The sequence below is a fragment of the Rhinoderma darwinii genome, chromosome 8 (genome assembly GCF_050947455.1).
Source record: "Rhinoderma darwinii isolate aRhiDar2 chromosome 8, aRhiDar2.hap1, whole genome shotgun sequence".
Classification (NCBI taxonomy): Eukaryota; Metazoa; Chordata; class Amphibia; order Anura; family Rhinodermatidae; genus Rhinoderma; species Rhinoderma darwinii.
Window position 1 is genome coordinate 100488659 of NC_134694.1, and position 24203 is coordinate 100512861.

Below are 24203 nucleotides of genomic sequence, written 5' to 3' on the forward strand. Positions count from 1 at the left end.
GTTATTATTATAAAACTTCATGTGGAGATATTTCTCTGGTCACTATATTAATACATTAGGTTTTAGCTCAGTGGTCTCCCAACAAACTCTCCAGTTGTTGCAAGACTACAACTCCCAACTTGCCCTTACAACCTGCAGATTCTGTTGGGGACATAGAGGAAAACCTTTCCCTAAAAAAAACGATCCAGCCCAATTTCTGGTAGAAAATATATCGCTTGCACAGGGATGTGTAAAGCCTAACATAAATCACCATAGAGAGAGGAAAGGGTTGGAGCGAGAGAGCAGAGACTGTGTATTGTTATGAAGCCTGGCTGACTATGTGACTAAATGAATTCATAGCTGCTAAAAATGTCTTCAGCTACTTCCTAGGAATTCAGCTACAGGACGTTTTGATTTTTTATAGGAGAGATGTGTTGTATAAAAAGGAAAACTAAATTGTGTAACCCAGATATGTATACATCTCAGTTATAGCACTGTCCAGCCTCGAACATCAAACAGCCTCCCAAGAGTGCCCACAGCTACAGGCCAGAAGATGTCCACAGAGGAGTACAAGAAATTGTAAGAAAATGTCATATTAATAAATAGTATATATTGTAATTTCCGTAGTTTGGTTTTAATTAATATATCTGGCCTTGGTAACTGATATTTTAGATTATTTTTTTTACTGATCATGTTATTTTGCGCAGGGCACCGTATAATGTGAGGAACAGATCAGTAGATCTCTCAGATGATGAGACACCTGATACACAACAGGAACTGACCACAAGGTAAATATTGCTTCTATAAGTCTTGGTGTCAATTCTATATTTTATAACTGTAGTCTCCAATCCTTGAACTTCAAGCAGCCCCTACAGCTTGAAGCAGCCCCCGTTCCCCGTTTCCTTACCTGTCACCAGCGTCCTGGTTCATGCTGCCCTCCTCCTCGGCACCTGGCAGCCGCTCTCTCCGCCGATGCTCCACGCTGGGTCCTAGTGCGCATCTATGCTAACCCTTGTTTTCTTAAAGGGACAGGGCACCAAAATTCTATTCTCTTAACTGGCCCTAATATAAAAATCCTGGCCCTCTGGACTCATTGCTAGAGCAATTTGGTTCCTCAAGTGGTCCTAGTGTCCTAGCTATTTAAATTTTTGAATTCTCATGTTTTGACCTCAGCCTGTACCTTTGACCATCTGTGATGAACCTCTGCGGCCTGTCATGACCACTTGCTACTTTACCCGTCATGAACCTCAGCCTTGACCTTTTTACCATACCTGACCACGCTATAATCTCTACACCTGTTACATTGGCCGTCTCCAAGGGAGACTATTCTGGGGGTAGCGGCCAGGGGTTCCCGTGCAACGAACTTCAGATCCATGTACATTTGCTAAAGGGTGAAGACCCGGGGTTCCCTTAGACTCCGCTCCCCAGATTAGCACCAAGTCAAATCGCTTGGTGACAAGGTGGGTTCACACTGCCCTCTGATGGCCCTGTGATAGAAATTTCCCACGGGCTCCATGGCACAACTTCCCGTGTGTTGGGAGTTGTAGTTTTGCAACAGCTTCAGAGCCTACAGCTTGGAGACTCCTGCTACATAACTTAGTTTCTAGATTATATGAATTGTGTGAGCCTTGTAAGCTTTTATCACTGACCTAGAAATGCAATTTTTAATGGCAATTTATTGATGGACAATAGGACCATAACAAGTAACCCTGGGACTTCATTGCAAGTAACCATCATATCAAAATTTGGCAGCTGTGTAGTTCAACATACACACAACATATATATATACATATATATATATATATATATATATATATATATATATATATATACATCCAGGACCATATTGCCTAGAAGGACGTATGTAAAGGGGTTGTCCTGATGGAACCCCAGTAATGCCACTTCTCATAGCACCACTCAGAAGTCGGCATTTGACTAACTTTTATGTATGACACTCCATGCCTTTGAGTTTCTCTCCAGACAGGTGTAAGTTTGTGATGGGCCTTGTAGTAGCCTCCATGGTTGCTTTAGTTGTGGGTCCACCCCAGCTGTGTCTATAGGTGTCTACTAACCTTGTATACTGCACTAAATTAACAAGAACCTGAAGGGGAACAGAACCTATAAAAATAATGTTTCCTTGCAGTATTAATTTTATAGTTATTGTATGTTATAATATGTTTATTTTTTGTTTGCTGTTACAAGGACTGAACAAGCCAGCAGTGTTTTAAGAAATACATCACCAAGAGACCGCTCCTATGTCATATCTGCCGCTAAAAGAAACAGCGGGTGAGTTCTTGTTTGAAGCATTGATAAAGGGGCACTCTCAGAGAGTTCCAATAGTTGAATGCTGCACCTGAGTCTAGAAACACAGTGCTCATACTTCCTAATATACTCTCAGAACTAATCTAAGTATCTGGGGCTACATAGAAGGCAGAGTTATGTACGTTTATCCATTTTTGTGTTGTGTTGTGTTGTCATTATCTCATCCACTTGGACAATCAAAATGTATTTACCCCCTTTGCAAATTTCCCTTATAATTCCATAAATGTCACACTGAATAGTTTCTGATTTTTAAATAAGATGTAATATTAGACAAAGGGAACACGTCACAGGTATTACATTATTATTATTATTATTATTATTATTATTATTATTATTATTATTACATTTATTTAAAACATCTGTAGAATTTCATATTGTTTTCTGAAAAGTACCCCGAATAATTAATAAACTATAAGTTTCTAGTGGTTTCATCTCCATGTCCCTCATACGGAGCTCCAAATACCCTGATGGCCATAGAGTAAAGCACCAGATTATAGACGATATATCTGGTTCCCATTTAATTCAGTGGAAGCCGTGTAAATTTGAATACAGTCGCGTTCTCTATGTGACCATCAAGAGGGAACAGCGGATTCAGAATCCTGTATGAGAGAAAAGGAGCGCCAACCCCTTGTAGCTTATAAGGTACAAAGAGTTTTTAGGGACACATTAATGGTTGGAACGCTTACAGTATATGTTCAGTTATTAAATGGGTTTTTAAAGATAAAAGTAAACACTTCGGGTTTTCCTTTGGGGTTTATAATGAAATTACTATTTCTTTCCTTGATTGCTCTTCTAGTAGTTATGCGGTAGTTTGCATGAGTGCATTTTAGTTTACATGGAGGTAGGGAAATCCTGACTTTGCTATGGGGCCTCTGAATTATAAGGTACATTCCTGCCCCTGAAGATTCTAGTAACAGTAAAAGATACTTTGACACTTCAGACTAATCCCACTTATCACTGTCATATTATATTTCAGAATTGGTACACAGGAAACACCATCACCTTTTGTGGCAAAAAGGTCAGATGATTTTATTGTATAATGTTTTGTTTTTATTATTATATCACAATTAATTAAAAAAAACATACTCTGTAATCTAATTTTTATATTATATTATTATTATTTATTATTATATTTCTGTTACTTATATAGTGCCAACATATTCCGCAGCGCTGTACAGAGGTCCTTACTTACTGTCCCCATTAGGGCTCACAATCTAAATTCCCTAATTCTTGGGGTTAAATACATCCCAGTTTTTACTTATAAGAACTCCTACACTGGCCATAGACATGAGATCACAACAATCCCTTTATAGATTGATCGCCACACGTTCCGCTTCAGAATCACCCAGTGATCAGATGTTATTGCTGGAGAAAGCTGGGGAGGGCCAGGTCCACCAGAGACACTCTTTGTGAATGGCGGTTTTCTGTGGCTAATAGTGGTGGGGGAGTATAACATCCAGGGGCATATAGAAAGGGGCTTATGACATAACCCCTTTAAACTGGCCCACAATGCATGTCTATTAGACATCGTTTTTGAGAAACATAATATACATGGTTACCGCTATGTTGATTACGGAATCTCAAGGGATCTGTCAGATTGGCAGTAGGTGGTCAGGAATAATTATTTTTTTTCCCCTATGGTAAATTTATCTATTTTGGTTGGTTTTTTTTTGGTCTTCCTCTGGATCAACTGAGGTTTATAAGTATAAAAGGTGAACTTGATGGATTAGGATTTTTTAGTAATGAAAAGACCATCCCCCCTCCTTAATTTTAAAATAACCTAAATTCATTTATGTTTCTGTAACATTTTTAAGGGTGGAAATACAAGAAGAATGTAGTCCAAATAAGAAGAGTCAAACACTTCCTAAAACCTTGTCTTCTTATCTATATGATGATAACAAAAGGTATATTTTATAATTCTACTACAATGATCTTTATGACTAATGGCATATTGCTCGGATATGCTTTCAGTTTGTGATCTCTCTGGGATCTCGATCGATCACAAGAATGAATGGGAAGTCATGCTCGGCGGTGCACCGTACTCTTTTTAAAAAATATTTTTCTATATTGAAGAAAAGAGTACTTTGTATGAATAGAATCCATACATTCAATACGCGTGCGTCACATCAGAGTTTATCTTATTTTATTTTTATCTATTTGCTTTCGAATTTTCCAGGCTTGTTTTGCATTATCAATATCTAATAGGGTGTGACAGGTAAACAGTAGGGTCAGGTTCCTGCTCTGGCAGACATGGCTCATCCATGTATTACATGGTCAGCCATTTTTTTTGAATGGCCATCCTGTAATACAACATTCACCCTGCAGCAGCCTTCTCAATTTATAAAAGTTGTCCTGATGAGATAGATTAAGACATAGTGTATGCGATTATAATGGATATGAGCTAATTATCTCTCAGCCGATTCAGTAAGTTCAGCTGAACTGACGGCTCAGGTGGGTACGATACAGCTTCTATGTATACAGGATACATAGAAGCTGTATCATAAAAAGTAAAAACAAAATGTTATCAAAGCCAATTAATTACAAAAGTGTTTAAAAACACAAAACACATTGGTTTCACACAAAAAATAAAAATAAAAATTCCATTCAAAGGTGTACATAGCCATTAAATATACTTACTCAGGTTATCTGCTGCAGTTTTTCTACTTTTGTACCGTTGTACTGCGTTGTTTGACTTTTGACTATTACTTTTAGGTTTGAAAACAACTGGAACGATACACAATCAAAACAAACAACTTCACAAACAACCCCCTCCGGATTAGTGTAAGTTTTGTGTTTTTTTTAAGCTTATTTTATGTTATTTTTAAATAAGGCTACGCTATTGACTACGCTATTGCTTCCGCCAAAACGACGGGTCCGGTGCACAACAGAGACAAACGGAAACCATGGGCACCGCATCCGTCACCATTGAAATCAATGGGGATGGTAAAGGAAACCTCTTTTTTCAGTCTGTCAGTTTGTGTCTGTTCAGGGTCCCGTTCTGACGGAAAGCCCTGACGGAACGTCAGAACAGGACCAAACTCAGATGTTAACAGAGCCTAACTCATGGGTGCTAACTACCATTTACATGGTCTTAGAATTCCCCACTCAAACGTGTCCATGGTTGAGGTTGGCAGCATAACCAGACATTTAGTTATCAAACAGATGAGTAGTATCACCCACCTAATACCAGCAGCAACATACGACCATAAAGTAGCAGCAAATATTACCTGGTGGCCAATGGGAACCTCACCAGCCTGAACCATGAGGACCCAGTGGTCATGTAATTCCTGGGCGTCTAGTGACCATAATAATTCTTCATGGTCCAGTGGCTTGCTTGACCCTAGTGGTCCAGTGGAGGACTGATACCTTATATTTAGTGTCAGACCAATAAATGGATATGCTCCACTGTGACTATCACACGTCAATGACAGATTCAGAAAGTATTAAGTGTGGAGGCTTCTAGATCTCTCAGTTAATGCTCTCCATACAATCCTTATACCGGACTCATGTTAAAATACACTTCAAGGGCAACTCCACTCTTACATATTATTACCTTTTTAATCAATGTACAACAATGTAGACAACATTGAATTAATTGTTTGCATTTTCTTGCTAAACCAAGTCTTTCTAATCTGCAGTTTGATAGATTGTATTTAGAATTGTGCTGTTACAAGTGTAATGTTATCACGGGATTGCCACATTGTTGATTGCCATCAACATAAAACTGTATTCTTTCTACAGAAGCGACAGAAGCAGCAGTCCCAAATTAACCTCTTATTCTACCAGCAACATTGTGGAGACCACAAACTCAACAACGAAACCTGAGCCGGCAAAGATCACAGTAGTCAGAAACGAAAGGTCTATTACTGTACTAACATGTAGATTGTCTACTTCATTACTGTTTATGTACTTATTTTAATATACTTTTTAATGGTGAATAATAATTACATCTCTACTGAAGCTAGTTAACCTGTACCTTAATTCCACTAGTCCAGAACCTAATAATCTGGCACTACAACTTGTCCGGAATTTACCTAAACATGAAGGAAAATTTAATCAAAGGCTGCCAGAAAGCAAAATTCTGCTTTTTATTCAGTTTTCTTACAGGATCTTTAAGGCTTCGTTCACATCTGCGTCGGGACTCCGTTCATGGGTTCTATTGGACCTTTCCATCAGGAGAACCCATAAACGGAATCCAACCTGAAACAAATGGAAACCATAGGTTTTCGTTTGCATCACCATTGATTTCAATGGTGACCGATCCGGTACAAATGGTTTCTGTTTGTCTCCGTTGTGTAAGGGTTCCGTCGTTTTGACGGAATCAATACCGTAGTCGACTGCGATATTGATTCCGTCAAAACAACAGAACCCTTACACAACGGGGACAAACGGAAACCATTTGCACCGGATCCGTCACCATTGAAATTAATGGTGATGCAAACGGAAACCTATGGTTTCCATTTGTTTCTGTTTGGATTCTGTTCATGGGTTTCCCTGACGGAAAGATCCGACAGAACCCATGAACTGAGTCCCGACGCAGCTGTGAACAAAGCCTTATATTGTCAGTACCCCTGAATGCTGATACCAAATAACAAGGGATTTATCAGTGTTGTAGATATAAGAGATGCAGAGAGTGCAATTTCACCTCGGCCTTTATTACGGAAAAAGCCTTGGGGAAAAGCATTGATTTCTAGGTGTGTAACATCTCACATACATTGCATAATCTTGTTTTTATAGCACCATCATAGTTCACGCTGCTGTGTAAAGACACACACTAGAGAGGGCAAATTTCATAAGTAAAAGTTTTTGGAATGTGAGAGTTAACTGCAGTGGCCCCTGTTGGCCAAACATGGAAGTGCAGAACTCATTTAGTTCTACAGTGATTACATATTAAAGGGGTTGTCAAGGCACGGACAGCTGATGGCCTATCGACAGGATAGGTCATCAGTACATGATCGGTGGGAGTTCGACACCCGAACCCTGCACCGATCAGCTGCTCCGGTTGCCTCCGGGCACCGGATGTTATTCAGGGTATGCAGTATTCGAAGCCTGAAGCAGATGGTTCCAACTACTGCAGCTCGGCCGCTATTCCGTAACTGGAGCCATCTGCTTCCGGCATAGACATCCGGTGCCCGGAGGCAGCCGGAGCAGCTGATCGGTGCGGGGTCCAGGTGTCGATCATATACTAATGACCTATCCTGTGGATAGGTCTTCAGTTGTCTGTGGCTTGACAACCCCTTTAATGCTAAATGGAACTGTTATTTTTATTAACTGATCACAGTGCCATCAAACAATGACTAAAACTGGCCATAGACAACAATTGTTCGCCCAATTAAACTGACAATTGTAATTGTTAGTGATATTTGTAATGTTCATAGATTCAGAAGAACCAATCCTGACCAAAGAAATTCTATTGGACAAAACATTTAGCACGCGTACTTCTTATTTTTCCATTCAGGAGACATTGGATTACATTTACTAAACTTTAAGTGCCAGAATTCTGACTCTGATTTGTGCAAAAACACTAGCGTACATGTCTTGCGTCAGATTTTTTATGTGTCTTAGACACTTTTTGTCCCTCACTAGTTTTGTAAAGTGTCTAGAAAAAGAATGGTGTAACAAAAAGGTGCGTAGTTAAGATGGGGCATAAAATATTGGTCTAAAGTAAGGGCTCATTCAGACGCGCGTAATACTCGTATGTGTTCTGAGTTTAAGACAGAAATAATAAATTGAACTCAATGTTTATGTATGGAAAAAAAATTGCATTGTAGCCAAACATTGATGGATGTAAGGCTCTGTTCACATTGATTACTGGTTATTTTTTTTATAAATACGCTGACACAGCAGCACCAATACCAATCTTACAAATGTACTTTAAACCATTCCAACAAACCTATCAGATACATGAGGAGAAGAAAAAATAAAAAGAAAAAGGAGTAAATTTATACCCTTATTTCACCCAAAAATTATGTGTGAGAACCACGGATTCCATTTATAATAACCACGAATTCCATTTATAATAACCACGGATTCCATTTATAATAGAACCTTTCAGTTCTTGAATTGAACCTAAAATATGATCTTCATACATCATGGTCTTATTCAAGAACGATGGTTGATCCAAACACCAATGACGCAAATATTATCAATCAAGCTAAAAATAATAATGGCAAGAACAATTTAAGGTGTCTTAACGGAAAAGGGTTACTAAGCGGATCCGAATTTCCAAAAATGCACAGCACTGGATCGTCAGGAATCTCCCGGTGGAAGAACTTTCCAGTTTATAGCTTTTGTGTCAAAAAAGACAAAAGTATAATAGGTATGATACCTTTATTGGCTAACCATAAAAGTTCTATATGTGGCTTTCAGAGCACAGAGGCCCCTTCTTCAGGCAGTTTACAAATGAATGACTTAGAAAAAAGCACAACATTTAGATGTTACACAAAGACAATTAGTACATGAGGTGATACATCATTAAGATAAGCCGGGGCAATAAAACTGAGGTTATAGGGGTGATGACTTAGGAGTTAAGGCATCTGGAGTCAGTCTGATGGGGGACGTGACGTGTGTCCATGTAGTGGCTCATAAATCCTGGTGTTAGATTGAGGCCTTGTGTCAATGACTGGAATTTTATCATCATCTTGAATTCCCAAATTTTTCTTTCTCTGTTGTTTTTAAAATGACCCTTCAGAATGAGTACCTTTAAATCTGCCAAACTGTGGTCTGGTCCAGAGAAGTGTTTTCCCACGGGTGTATCCACCTCCTGTTTTATTGTATGTCTGTGAAGATTCATCCTGGTTTGTAGTTTTTGTATTGTTTCTCCAATGTAGATTCCTTTATTGATGCACCTTGTACACAGGATCATGTACACTACATTGGAGGATGTACAGGAGAACGAGCCAGTGATTTTATAGTCCTGCTGCGTGTTTGGTATCTGGATGGTGTTTGATGACCAGATGTTGGTACAGGTCTTGCATTTTCTACTGTTGCAAGGAAAAGTGCCAGTCTCTGTTGGTGGTGAGAGGGGACTTCTGACCACTCCTGGTCACCAACAGAGACTGGCATTTTTCCTTGCAACAGTAGAAAATGCAAGACCTGTACCAACATCTGGTCATCAAACACCATCCAGATACCAAACACGCAGCAGGACTATAAAATCACTGGCACGTTCTCCTGTACATCCTCCAATGTAGTGTACATGATCCTGTGTACAAGGTGCATCAATAAAGGAATCTACATTGGAGAAACAATACAAAAACTACAAACCAGGATGAATCTTCACAGACATACAATAAAACAGGAGGTGGATACACCCGTGGGAAAACACTTCTCTGGACCAGACCACAGTTTGGCAGATTTAAAGGTACTCATTCTGAAGGGTCATTTTAAAAACAACAGAGAAAGAAAAATTTGGGAATTCAAGATGATGATAAAATTCCAGTCATTGACACAAGGCCTCAATCTAACACCAGGATTTATGAGCCACTACATGGACACACGTCACGTCCCCCATCAGACTGACTCCAGATGCCTTAACTCCTAAGTCATCACCCCTATAACCTCAGTTTTATTGCCCCGGCTTATCTTAATGATGTATCACCTCATGTACTAATTGTCTTTGTGTAACATCTAAATGTTGTGCTTTTTTCTAAGTCATTCATTTGTAAACTGCCTGAAGAAGGGGCCTCTGTGCTCTGAAAGCCACATATAGAACTTTTATGGTTAGCCAATAAAGGTATCATACCTATTATACTTTTGTCTTTTTTGACACAAAAGTATTTAACATTTCATATTGTCTCTGGCTAACACGGTACTACACTATTTTTTACTGTACCCAGTTTATAGCAAAATCTTCATCCAGTATCTGTGCATTTTTGGACATTTCTATAACAGGTGAACAAGGCCGGCATAAATATTTTAAGCAGAGGTATCAGAAGAATAAGGGCTTCTCCACACGTAACGGAATTGCTGCGTATTTTCCGTCTGAAATTGCGGACAGAAAATACGCAGCAGAATACAGTAGCAGCAAAGTGGGTGAGAACCAACAAATGTCATCCACACGCTGCGTAAAATTTACATCCAGAAATGATATGGGGACGAGTGCTGTTACTCTGATCGCCCGTCCCCATACATTTCTATTATGTCAGAAGCACTACTCCCGGTTTACACAGGGAGATGTGCGACCGACAACGATAATATTTTGGGCATTTAAAACGATACAATCATCCGATGAACGAGCGTTTGCTCGTTCATCGGCTAATCGTTTCCCTGTTTACACAGGACAATTTCCGGGAATGAGCGTTCTGTAAATACTCGTTTGCCCGATAATTGCCTGGTGTAAAAGGGCCCTTACTCTTGTGAACGTCTGTTTTATATAAAACAGGCAATATTGTACCCCGTCCATCAAGATTTATTGGGATCCATTTGAAAATGGATCCACCATAAAATTCATGGCTCCGATATGAAAAAAAGTTATGACACCAGTGTGAACAGAGCCTGAGTCCTTTCCGGACTATACAAAAATGTATTTCACATGTCTTTACTCTTATCTATTCACAAATTTAGAATAAATCTAATCATTCATTTGTTTATTTTTAACAACCACAGTGAAAAAAATGTGTCCAAACCTGCAGCAGAAAAAGAACTCCCTACAAATACCATTACTACAAGAAAGGAAAGGTGCGTTATGGATGTATAACTTTTTTTATTGTACATTTCCATTGAACAATAAGAGAACAACAATGAATCATGGGAGTCAATTCAGAAAGCAAATTATAATAAATACACTAAGAAAGGGAGGGGGCCCGTGGCGGGATGGTTGCACCCTGCTCACCTATTGTAGTAGATGTTATTATTCAGAAGATTCTGTGCAGCTATCAATGCGATACCCGTCGGCCTAGTCATCAGGGAGGGAGAATGGTCATGTAAAGCAGAGTAAACACCAATCAACACCAGTAGTCTTAGGCCCTGTTCAAACTGAGTTTTTTTTACACTATTTTTGACATGGAAACCGCGTTGGAAAACGCGCCAAAAAACGGCCGAAAATGGCTCCCATTGATTTCAATGAGAGGCATAGGCTTTCACTGTGTTTTTGCCCACGGCGCTCAATGGCCACGGGCAAAAAACGCGGCAAACGGCGTGCAGGCAGATCAAAATTTGCCTCAAAATTTTCTTATATTCACGCCATAAAAATATATATTTTTTCTACCTCCAAACTATGAAAACAAATAATACAATTTCTCCAGCATAAAACAGGGCCTCATACGGCCACGTCAATGAAAAAATAAAAAAGTTATGACTGCTGAAATGCAGAGCGGTAAAAAATGAAAAATGTAGCTGGTCATTAAGACCTTTTCAGGCCCGGTCATTAAGGGGTTTTGGGTGTTCCCAAAATGTAAGTTATGGCATATCACTAGGATGTGCAATCATGAACAGGTCAGTCGGGGTCTGTGCTCTGAGACCTCAATTGATCAATAGAACAAAGGGTCAACCGCCTTGTACAGAGAACTGAGCCCACAGGCCCACTAGGGTTTAGTTGCTGTATCTGCACAGAACCGGTACTGTGCCAACATGGCCCATAGTGCCGTCCAAACACATATGGGCCATTTTTGTTTCACAGGAAGCCAGTTATTTATCTCTATGTAGATTTCCGCCTCCTGATATCCAGCCTCAGTTGATTACCAACCTAGCTTTTCGATAATTTGGAATGGACAGTATACCAGTGATTATTGTCAGTACCGCAACTAGAATTTTGTGATTTGTCAAATTTTTTGGTCTTATGTATGAAAACAGACACAGAGGTATTTTCCATTACAGCCAATCAGATCACTTATTTTATTATCCAACATATGCTAGCAAAAGAGAGTTGGATACTGATTGGTTGCTATAAGCGACATCTATTATTTTGTCTACACTAGTTTTTATACATGTGACCCATTCTTTTCTAATGTTCTGCTGTGCTGCACCTTTTACGTTCTAACCTGTTTTACCTGTACATGTGCCTTTCAGCAGTAAATCCCATTAGCATTAAATGTAAATACAGAAATCTCATACAGAAATCTCATACTGTTCTCTTTGGCAGGGTGGAGACCACAAAGAAGAGCGACACTCTCCCAGAATCCCTGGCTTCTTATCTGTACGATGACGTTAACAGGTAATCTTTGCAAGCTGCAGAAAATCTATACTCAGTATCCCAGCCAACATCTACGAGATCAATGATGCTGACTTAGAAATCTTTATTAATGACTAGAGATGGGAAAATCAATTAGCAAACTTTAAGGGCAAACTTTAAGGGCAAAGCCACACGTGGCGGAATTGCTCTTGAATTCCGCTGCGGACACTCCGCAGCGTTAATCCGCAGCGGAGCCGTTTCTCCATTGCCTTCCACTTCTTTTTAGTAGGCTTCGTTTAGACGAGGCTGAAAATTTGGTGGCGGAATTTGGTGTCCGCAGCATACAATGGATGTTGCGGACCAGTGGCGGACTGGTTGCGGACTCATGGCGGAAGTTCTCCATTGACTTCAATGGAGATTCTAAATTCCGCAATGAAGTCCGCAGCTGTCATGCACATGTCATGTGTGCTGCGGATGCGTCTTGCTTTTTTGACATGACATTTCTTCATTCTGGCTGGACCTATGTATTTCTAGGTCTACAGCCAGACTGAGGAAGTCAATGGGGCTCCCGTAATTACGGGAGCGTTGCTAGGAGACATCAGTAAATAGTCACTGTCCAGGGTGCTGAAAGAGTTAAGCGATCGGCAGTAACTGTTTCTGCACCCTGGACAGTGACTACCGATCCCAATATACAGCAACCTGTAAAAAAAATAGAAGTTCATACTTACCGAGAACTCCCTGCTTCTGTCTCCAGTCCGGCTTCCCAGGATGACGTTTCAGTCTAAGTGACGGCTGCAGCCAATCACAGGCTGCAGCGGTCACATGGACTGCCGCGTCATCCAGGGAGGTCGGGCTGGATGCCGAAAGAGGGACGCGTCACCAAGACAACGGCCGGTAAGTATGAAATTCGTTTACTTTCACTAGGGAAAGTGCTGTCCCTTCTCTCTATCCTGCACTGATAGAGAGAAGGGAAGCACTTTTACCGCAGTCCGCAGCAGCTAGTCCGCATCAATTTACTGCACATTTTGGGCAGATCCGCCGCAGAATCTGCAACCCAGATTCTGTGCGGCATTGATGCGGACAGTTGCGGAGGAAATCCGCCACGTGTGGGCATGCCCTAAATCCCAAAGTTGGAGAATCAAATCTCAAAATCGGATAATTGATTGGATCATCTCTAGTAATGGTTAAAAAAACTAACACCATTGTTCTTTTTCTTACCAATGTGACTCCATACACCGAGCATTTGTAGTATAACAAAAAGGAACACGTGCCATCTTAAAGTGGACCTTCAGATTTCAGTAAAGTTAAAAGTCAGCCTGAACTTACTCCCTGAAGTCTTCCATGTAGTTCATGACCGCTCTTGTCCTATTTTTTTGCGCTTCATGCATCCCTCCATAGATTCTCGTCTATGGGGGGATGCGTGATAACGCGTCCTGCACGGGGTGTTTTTCACGTCTGAGGTTGGCTAGGTTCGTGTGAATGTAGCCTTACAGTAAAGAAGCTTTGTCACCTCTGAAGATTGAAACTTTTTTCTCCAGACGGAGGGAGTTCATCCTTGTTTTTTGAGGGGGCTTCACATGGATCAGCTTTTTACCATATTTTTTGTACGAGCCATTTTTATACTTACTGTATATAGGTTGATCATGTCCCCCCATAGACGCCTCTTCTCAAGACTAAAAAAACCTAATTTTTTTTATAAAAGCCGCCCCTATTTCCGCATCAAAATGTAACAAAATCACCTAAAAATGCATAAAAACGCAGTATTAAGTGTTGGTTTTACCTGCGGAATTATGTGTATTTACATGCGATTTTGATGCAGATTTTCTGCATTAAATAACACAACGTGTGCATGTAGCCTTCACGTAAATATATGTATTTGGCATCTGCAGGTTTGAGAAAAGCTGGAAATCAAACCAACCAACACAGTCAACATCTCAGACAGTAACCACCAGGTTAGTTCCATAGTGTCATTTATTTCCCAGTTTAATTTCTCATACTTAAAGGAGTTGTCCATCTAATTACCGTCGTCACTCCACCTCATTAGCATACTTTGCTCTTCACAGGGGAACAGACCGTCCAGAGAGCCCTAAACTGACCTCATGGAGCACCAACACAGAGAGCAGAACTTCAACAGTCAAGCCAGAGCCAGGGAAGATCACAGTTCTTCATGGTGAAAGGTATTTAACGACCGAGCCATTTTTCATTTTTTCATTTTCGTTTTTCACTCCCCGCGTTCCAAGACTTTTTTTATTTTTCCGTCAATGGAGCGGTGTGAGGGCTTATTATTTTCGGGGGGAGTTGTTGTTTCTAATTGCACCGTTTAAAGTACAATATAATGTACTCTGAAACTGAAAAAAAATTATTTGCGGGAAATTGGAAAAAACTGCGATTCCTACATTGTTTTTTTGTTTTTCGTTTTTACGGCTTTCACCGTGCGGTAAAAACGACAACTTAACTTTATTCTGCGGCTCAATACGATTACGGTAATACCAAATTTATATCGTTTTTTTAAAAATATATATTACTACTTTTGAAAAGAAAAAATTTGTTTTGTTTCACCACATTCTCAGAGCCATAACCTTTTTTATTTTTCCATGGATTGAGCGGTGTGAGGACTTATTTTTTGTGGGACGAGCTGTAGTTTGTATTGGTGACATGTTTTGGTACATACAATTTGTTGATCACTTTTTATTAGGACATGTTCTGACGTGGCAGAATTTTTCCGCTGCAAATGTCAGTGCAGATTTGGGGCAATTACGCACCAACATTTCCATATTTGACAGGTAATTCAGACGTTGCAGATATCACGGCGGACTTGCCACAGATTTCAGTTTTTGCATTGCAAAGGCTGAAATACGCAGTGAAATTCCGTTTCTTCTCCGCAGCAGACAGTGCATGCTGCGGAGGGAAAATTCTGCACCACAGCCTATGGTCCGCAGCAGAGTTTTCCGCAACGTCTGAACTAACTTGCCTAAAAATGTATATGAAACAAATGTAAAAAATGGCCGCTGGAGAATTCCACTACGGATTGTCCGCAGCGGAATTCCACAGCAATTCCGCCACGTGTGAATGTGCCCTTACATTTATTACATTCCAAAAACTGATTTTGGAGTTTTACATTTTTTTGTTTTTACTGCGTTCACCGTTCGAGTTAAATAATGGTATATTGTAATAGTTTGGACTTTTACGGACGCAGCTATACCAATTTAGTTTATTTTTTAATTTTTTACATCACTTTAGAGGAAAAATGGGAGAAGGGGTTTTTTATTAACTTTTAATATTTGTTTTTTTTCACTACTAAAAACGTTATTAAACTTTTTTTTTACACCATTTATTAGTCATTTTCACCGGCTTCTGTTAAAACGTGCCAGAGACACACAAACGGCAGACCTGAGGGCCTTCATTAGGCTCCCGGGCTACCATGACAACCACCGGCGCCACCCGATCGAGGTGTGGGGCTGCCGATGAGCCTTCGGAGGGGGGCGCCCCCTATATAACGCCTCAGACATACCTCCCATCCGTCCCGGATATCCCAGGCGGCCCGTGGTATGTCCCGCTGTCAAACTAATTCTGAAGCAGGGAACCATCAGCTCCCTGCTTCAGAATTCGTTCATAGCGGAGGAGCAGAGGGAGCTACTTTAAGCGCTGTGCTCGGGGAAGCCCTTGACGTTACTGTCCATATATGGACAGTGATGTCAGTGGCAACTCCTGGAGCCAACGGGGATTCCACTCAAGGAGTACCCACTGACGTCACTGTCCACATATGGACAGTACCGTCAAGGGCTTTGTCGAGCACAGTGCTTAAAAGCGCTGTGCCCGTGGAGTCCTCGGCGAGCGGAGGAGCTCCCTCTGCTCCTCCGCTCTGAACTAATTCTGAAGCAGGGAGCTGACGGTTCCCTGCTTCAGAATTAGTGGCTACTCCTTGAGCGGAATCCCCGTAACCAATGATCTGGCAGGGGATTCCGCTCCTAGAGGAAACCCCTGAGGTCACTGTCCATATATGGAAATTGACGTTAGTGGCTCCTCCTGGAGCGGAATCTCCGTCAAGTGTCGGCAATGGGGATTCAAGGAGTAGCCACTGACGTCACTGTCCATATATGGACAGTGAGATCGGGGCTTCCCTCTAGGAGCGGAATCCCCGGACTATGCTCAGCTGGGGATTCCGCTCCTAGAGGCAGACCCACGGGGCTATCTACAGGGGGGGGTGCTATCTACAAGGCGATGTGGCATTATCTACATGGACACTGTGGCACTATATAGGGGCACTATCTACAGGGGACACTGGTGCTATGTACATTGGCACTATCTACATGGGAACTGTGGCACTATCTATAAGGGCACTGGCACAAGGGGCAGCTAAGGGGGCATTATACTGCATGGGGCATCTGTATGGGCATTATGCTTCATAGGATAATCTGTATGGGCATTATACTGTATGGGGGCATCTGTGTTGGCGTTATACTCTATGGGTGCATCTATTGGGCAGTATACTGTGTTGGGGCAGCTATTTGGTATAATACTGTGTGGGAGATCAGGCTTGCTGTCATTAACTCCCACACAAACGTTTCCAAAGTGTCGGGATTGTGAATAGACATCGCGTCCTGGCTGGAAGCAAAGCCTATTCACTCTCAAGACACTTCAGTAACGTTAATGTGTGAGTAAGTGACAGAACATCATGATCTCGCGAGATCACGATGTCTGAGTACATGAATGGAGAGAAGTGTATGACGCTGATTGGTCACTGATTGGTCAGCGTCATACACTCCTCTTTACAACGCCCACTTGGTCAAAAAGTAAAAACACGCCCAGTTGTCTATTAAAAAAGTCATTAGCATAAAGCTAAAATAGGTCATAACTGTTATGGCAGGAAGGAGGTGAAGGGAACAAGTGAGCCCTAATCTACCCACCGCCCTGTCCCTGCCTACTTGCAACGACCCGCCCTAGGCGACGGGGTACAACTTGGCGGCGGTCCCTACGCTGACTAAGTGCAAGGGGATACAAACAGGGAACAAGCAAGAGAAGGGGCAGTAGCCCACGGAAGACCGTGAGGAAACGGAGTGGTGAACGAGCCAGTCAGGATCAGGATGTAGTGGAGTATACAAACGCAGAGCACGGAGCAGGAAGCAAGCCAGGGGCAGAGCGAAGCAGGATAAGCGGGAACTGAAGCAAGGCAGAAGCACGGCAGAAGCAGGCTGGAGCAAGGCAGCAGTGGGGCCAGGAATCCAAGAAGAATAACAAGCAATGAGGAAGAGAAAACGGCAGGTATAAATGGACAGGGGGCGGAGCTAACTCCGACTGACCAGGCCGCGATAGGCTCTCCCACTCCTGAGCCTGCCACCCGGATTGGTGGGAGCCGGTGTCAGTCTAAGAGGTCTGGACTCAGGTGTCGACTGATTAATCCTGGGAGTATCCACAGACGTAGTGCCTGGCAGATCCTTTACAGTACTCCCCCTTTTCTGAGGGGCCACCGGACCCTTACTAAGAGGACCCGGTTTAGTGGGGAAGAGAAGGTGGAACCTCCTGACCAATACCCCAGCGTGAACATCTCGAGCAGGTACCCAAGTCCTCTCCTCCGGCCCGTATCCTCTCCAATGGACCAGGTACTGGAGGAAGCCCTGGATCATCCTACTGTCCACAATCTTGGCCACCTCGAATTCCACCCCCTCAGGGGTGAGAACGGGAACAGGAGGTTTCCTCGAGGGGGACCAGGACGGGGAGCAGCGTTTAAGGAGGGAGGCATGAAAGACGTCGTGTATGCGAAAGGATGGGGGCAGCTCCAGACAGAAGGATACAGGGTTGAGGACTTCAATGACCTTATAAAGCCCAATAAATCGGGGAGCAAACTTCCTGGACGGGACCTTAAGGCGCAAGTTCCTAGACGACAACCACACCAGATCCCCGACGACAAACCGGGGGTTAGCAGAACGTCTTCTATCAGCCTGAATCTTTTGTACGCTCTGGGACGCCTCTAGGTTCTTCTGAACCTGGGCCCAGACTGTGCACAGTTCCCGATGAACGTCCTCTACCTCGGGATTATTGGAACAACCAGGAGAAACGGAGGAGAACCTTGGATTAAACCAGAAATTACAGAAAAACGGGGAGACCCCTGACGAGTTACTGACCCGGTTATTCAGGGAAAATTCGGCGAGGGGAAGGAATGAGACCCAATCAAATTGACAGTCAGAGATGAAACACCTTAAATATTGTTCCAGGGATTGATTAGTCCTTTCCGTTTGGCCATTAGTTTCGGGATGGAAGGCGGAGGAGAAGGACAGATCAATCTCCAACTTTTTACAAAAAGCTCTCCAAAATAAGGAAACAAATTGTACCCCTGTCAGAAACGATATTGACTGGGGCCCCATGGAGACGCAAAATGTGTTTAACAAACAAAGAAGCTAACGTCTTGGCGTTAGGTAGTTTCTTAAGGGGCACAAAGTGGCACATCTTGCTGAAGCAGTCTACTACCACCCACACCACCGACTTGCCCTGAGATGGAGGCAAATCGGTGATAAAATCCATGGAGATATGGGTCCAAGGTCTCTGGGGAATGGGCAAAGAACGTAGTAAGCCCGCAGGTCGGGACCTAGGGGTCTTGGACCTAGCACAAACCTCACAAGCGGCGACGTAAGCCCTAACGTCTTTAGGCAACCCAGGCCACCAATAGTTTCTGGTAATGAGGTGTTTGGTACCCAAGATGCCAGGATGACCAGATAGTGCGGAGTCATGGTTTTCCCTGAGTACCCTTAGCCGGTATTGCAGGGGGACAAACAGCTTGTCCCCAGGGAGGTTCCCGGGAGCTGAACCTTGATCAGCCGCAATGTCAGAGGCTAAATCAGAATCAGTGGCAGAAACGATTATACCAGGGGGTAAAATACAAGCAGGATCCTCCTCAGAAGGAGGATTGGCCATGAAACTACGTGACAGTGCATCAGCCTTAATATTTTTGGACCCAGCCCTATAGGTAACCAAGAAGTTAAATCTGGTAAAGAATAGCGCCCATCGAGCTTGTCTAGGATTAAGCCTCCGGGCAGATTCTAGGAAAACCAGATTCTTGTGGTCAGTAAGGACCGTTACCTGGTGTCTGGCTCCCTCCAGGAAGTGACGCCACTCTTCAAAAGCCCATTTAATGGCTAAAAGTTCGCGGTTGCCAATATCATAGTTACTCTCCGTGGGCGAAAACTTCCTAGAGAAGTAAGCACAGGGGCGGAGATGGGTGAGGGAGCTGGTACCCTGGGACAAGACGGCCCCCACTCCCACCTCGGAGGCGTCAACCTCCACAATAAATGGCTCCCTTTGGTTGGGCTGAACCAGCACGGGGGCCGAGATAAAGCACTTCTTGAGGGTCTCAAAAGCCTGGACGGCCTCAGGAGGCCAGTGGAGGACATAAGCACCCTTGCGAGTGAGGTCCGTAAGAGGCTTAGCGACGACCGAGAAGTTGGCAATAAATCTCCTGTAATAGTTAGCCAAGCCCAAAAAACACTGTAGCGCCTTCAGGGAGGCAGGTTGGACCCATTCCGCCACAGCCTGAACCTTGGCAGGGTCCATGCGGAATTGAAGAGGAGTGAGGATTTGACCCAAAAATGGTATCTCCTGTACCCCAAACACACATTTTTCGGTTTTCGCAAACAGATTATTTTCCCGGAGGACCTGGAGGACCTTCCTGACATGCTCCACGTGGGAGGACCAGTCCTTGGAAAACACCAGTATGTCATCAAGGTACACTACAAGAAAATTTCCCAGGTAATCTCTCAGAATTTCATTAATAAAATTCTGGAAGACGGCAGGGGCATTACACAACCCAAAGGGCATGACCAGGTATTCGAAATGACCTTCGGGCGTGTTGAACGCAGTCTTCCACTCATCCCCCTCTTTGATGCGGATAAGGTTATATGCCCCCCGTAGATCGAACTTAGAGAACCATTGGGCCCCCTGAACCTGATTAAAAAGATCCGGAATCAAAGGAAGGGGATACTGGTTCCTTACTGTGACCTTATTCAAGTTCCGATAGTCAATGCACGGCCTAAGACCACCATCCTTCTTCCCCACGAAGAAGAAGCCAGCACCTACAGGAGAAGTCGAGGGGCGAATGAAACCCTTGGCCAGGCATTCTTGGATATACTCCCTCATAGCTTCACGTTCAGGACATGAAAGATTAAATATCCTACCCTTAGGAAGCTTAGCACCAGGTACCAAATCGATGGCGCAATCGTATTCTCTAGGAGGGGGCAACACCTCGGAGGCCTCCTTAGAAAACACATCAGCGAAGTCCTGAACAAACTCAGGGAGCGTGTTTACCTCCTCACGGGGAGAAATAGAGTTAACCGAAAGACATGACGTTAGGCATTCACTACCCCATTTGGTGAGATCCCCAGTATTCCAATCAAACGTGGGATTATGCAGCTGCAACCAGGGAAGACCTAATACCAGATCGGACGATAATCCATGCATCACCAGTACAGAGCACTGCTCCAAATGCATGGAGCCAACAAGGAGTTCAAAAACAGGAGTATGCTGAGTAAAATAACCATTAGCAAGAGGAGTGGAGTCGATACCCACTACCGGGACAGGATAAGGCAAATCAATAAAAGGCATTTTTAGAGACATAGCAAATTCCACAGACATGATATTAGCAGATGAGCCAGAATCCACGAAGGCACTGCCAGTGGCAGACCGGCCAGCAAACGAGACCTGAAAGGGAAGCAAAATTTTATTGCGTTTCATATTAACGGGAAATACCTGTGCGCCCAAGTGACCTCCCCGATGATCACTTAGGCGCGGAAGTTTTCCGGCTGCTTATTCTTGCGCCTGGGACAGGTGTTCAGTAGATGCTTGTCACCCCCACAATAGAAGCAGAGACCATTCTTCCTGCGGAACTCTCTACGTTATCGAGGGGACATGGAGGCCCCGAGTTGCATAGGTACCTCCGAGTCTTCCGTGGAAGAGCGAGGAGACGGGACCTCGGGGGGAATCGCAGGGAAGTCAGAGGGGAAAACATTGAAACGTTCAAGCTGACGTTGCCTGAGACGTCGGTCAAGTCGTACTGCTAGGGCCATAACCTGGTCTAGGGAGTCAGAAGAGGGGTAGCTAACAAGCAGATCCTTCAGGGCGTCAGATAATCCTAACCTAAACTGGCACCTTAGGGCCGGGTCGTTCCACCGAGAAGCTACGCACCACTTTCTAAAATCAGAACAGTATTCCTCAACAGGTCTCCTACCCTGACGTAAGGTCACCAGCTGACTCTCGGCTAAGGCAGTCCTGTCAGCCTCGTCGTAAATGAGTCCGAGGGCAGAGAAAAAACGATCGACGGAGGAAAGTTCAGGGGCGTCAAGAGCCAAGGAGAAGGCCCACTCTCGGGGCCCTTCCTGGAGTCGGGATATAATGATACCCACCCGCTAGTTCTCGGAACCTGAGGAGTGAGGTTTTAGACGGAAGTAAAGTCTGCAACTCTCCCGGAAGGAGAGAAAAGTCTTACGGTCCCCTGAGAACCGGTCAGGTAACTTGAGGTCGGGTTCTAGAGGTGAGGGGTACTACTATGGCAGTGTCAGACTGGTTGACCCTCTGAGCCAGGGCCTGGACCTGTAGGGAGAGGCCCTGCATCTGCTGGGTCAGGGTCTCAAGGGGGTCCATGATAGCGTCAGCGTAGGAGAAATGGTAGACTAGGTATGGGCTTGTTATTATGTTATGGCAGGAAGGAGGTAAAGGGAACAAGTGAGCTCTAATCTACTCACCGCCCTGTCCCTGCCTACTTGCAACGACCCGCCCTAGGCGACGGGGTACAACTTGGCGGCGGTCCCTACGCTGACTAAGTGCAAGGGGATACAAACAGGGAACAAGCAAGGGAAGGGGCAGTAGCCCACGGAAGACCGAGAGGAAACGGAGTGGTGAACAAGCCAGTCAGGATCAGGATGTAGTGGAGTATACAAACGCAGAGCACGGAGCAGGAAGCAAGCCAGGGGCAGAGCGAAGCAGGATAAGCGGGAACTGAAGCAAGGCAGAAGCACGGCAGAAGCAGGCTGGAGCAAGGCAGCAGTGGGGCCAGGAATCCAAGAAGAATAACAAGCAATGAGGAAGAGAAAACACCAGGTATAAATGGACAGGGGGCGGAGCTAACTCCGACTGACCAGGCCGCGATAGGCTCTCCCACTCCTGAGCCTGCCACCCTGATTGGTGGGAGCCGGTGTCAGTCTAAGAGGTCTGGACTCAGGTGTCGACTGATTAATCCTGGGAGTATCCACAGACGTAGTGCCTGGCAGATCCTTTACAATAACTCCGTCAAAATTCATCATTTTTCTAAATAAAAAATACTGCTGTAATCTACATTTCAGCGCCGATCACATCATGTAGAAGATAGGGCATTTATAATGTGGTGATAGAAAGACCTGGACACTCTATGATCAGCTTATTGTTGGTGGACCCTTATAACAAAAAGAGATTGTCCAAAGGTGGCAAACCCTTCAATCACTCCACAAAATCAATAATGTATGGCCATCTGAGGACATTCAGCAGTGAATGGACTATACTATTCATTATTTAAAGGCTATATACACCTTTGAAAGCGATATATATATATATATATATATATATATATATATATATATATATGTGTCAGTCAGTGTGTTTGGTGCAACTTTCAAATTAGTTTTTATTAAAAATTATTTTTGCTTTTTGAGATACAGCTGCTCTGTATTCTTTGTACAGAGCAGCTGTATCTTTCGCAATGACCTGAATCTGTCAGTCCCACGGACCTGAAGGTTTCAGTGTCAGCGGGTCACGCAGGATCCACCTTTAATCTATCAAATCTAAGTTATGAACTTAGATTTCAAGGATAACAGGTGGATCCTGCGTGTCAGAGACACGCAGAACCCGCTATCACTGCACCTGTCAGTCCCGCGGACCTGACGGGTACAGGATTTAGCATAAGATACAGCTGCTCTTTATACAGAATACAGAGCAGCTGTATCTCAAAAAGTAAAAATAATTTTTAATAAAAACTAATTATAAGGTTGCACCAAACAAAATGACTGACTTTTTTATTAAAAAAATAAATTAAAAAAATCACTTTCAAAGGTTTACATGAAGCTGGCCATACACATGAGGTACATACACATGGCCATACACATGAGATAGCTGATGGCCGAACGCTTGTTTGGCCAACAGCTATTTTACCCACTCCACCAAAAACATGTATACTCCGCTCAATCGGAAGAGAGGAATAAGCTGCTTCCAGACCCCTCTGGGGCAGGTTTGGATGACTTGTATTTTATGTATATGGCCAGCTATAGAAACATTGCTTAGAATTGCCCCGCTGCCAAAAATTGATATTTAAAAAATTTCAATCACACAAAGTAGTGGCCGGTACTTGCACAAGTGACTACAACAGCCCTGATCCAGTAATATGCTTAGAGTTATTGTCACTTCCCTTCCCCCACACAGCAGTTAAGGCTCCTTTTTAGATGTTGAGGATCATGACATTTTTATGGGGGATTTTGTGAATGCATTTGAGATATTTAAAACATATCATTACTTTCTTTATAGCGGAACCAGTGATCCTAACATCCCAAAACTAACCACCGGTAATAAAGAGACAAGAATCTCAAATAGGACGCCAGGACCTGGGAAGGTTACAGTCCTCATAGAAGAAATGTAATTGATCTAAAGTTATTGCTATTTACAGTATATATTCTGCAATACTGACATTAGCCCATGCAGATCTTGGTGGTGGTTGTAGTAGTGGTGGATATCAGAATTTCACATTTAGGTGAATTTTACGCCTGGACATAGCCGTGGCAAC

At 43.3% G+C, this 24203-nt stretch overlaps 3 long non-coding RNA genes across 3 annotated transcripts; all 3 read left to right on the forward strand.

Moving 5' to 3' along the window:
* The first annotated feature begins 484 nt into the window (after positions 1-484).
* On the forward strand, positions 485-2251 carry LOC142658970 (uncharacterized). Its single transcript, XR_012850229.1, has 3 exons — positions 485-558; positions 687-767; positions 2182-2251. It is a non-coding gene; the product is annotated as an uncharacterized LOC142658970 (long non-coding RNA).
* A 1871-nt stretch (positions 2252-4122) lies between these two features.
* Positions 4123-10981, forward strand: LOC142658793 (uncharacterized). The gene is made up of 4 exons (XR_012850180.1): positions 4123-4205; positions 5014-5082; positions 6043-6159; positions 10909-10981. It is a non-coding gene; the product is annotated as an uncharacterized LOC142658793 (long non-coding RNA).
* Positions 10982-12380: 1399 nt separating this feature from the next.
* On the forward strand, positions 12381-24049 carry LOC142658794 (uncharacterized). The gene is made up of 4 exons (XR_012850181.1): positions 12381-12454; positions 14302-14364; positions 14476-14589; positions 23948-24049. It is a non-coding gene; the product is annotated as an uncharacterized LOC142658794 (long non-coding RNA).
* Positions 24050-24203: the final 154 nt, after the last annotated feature.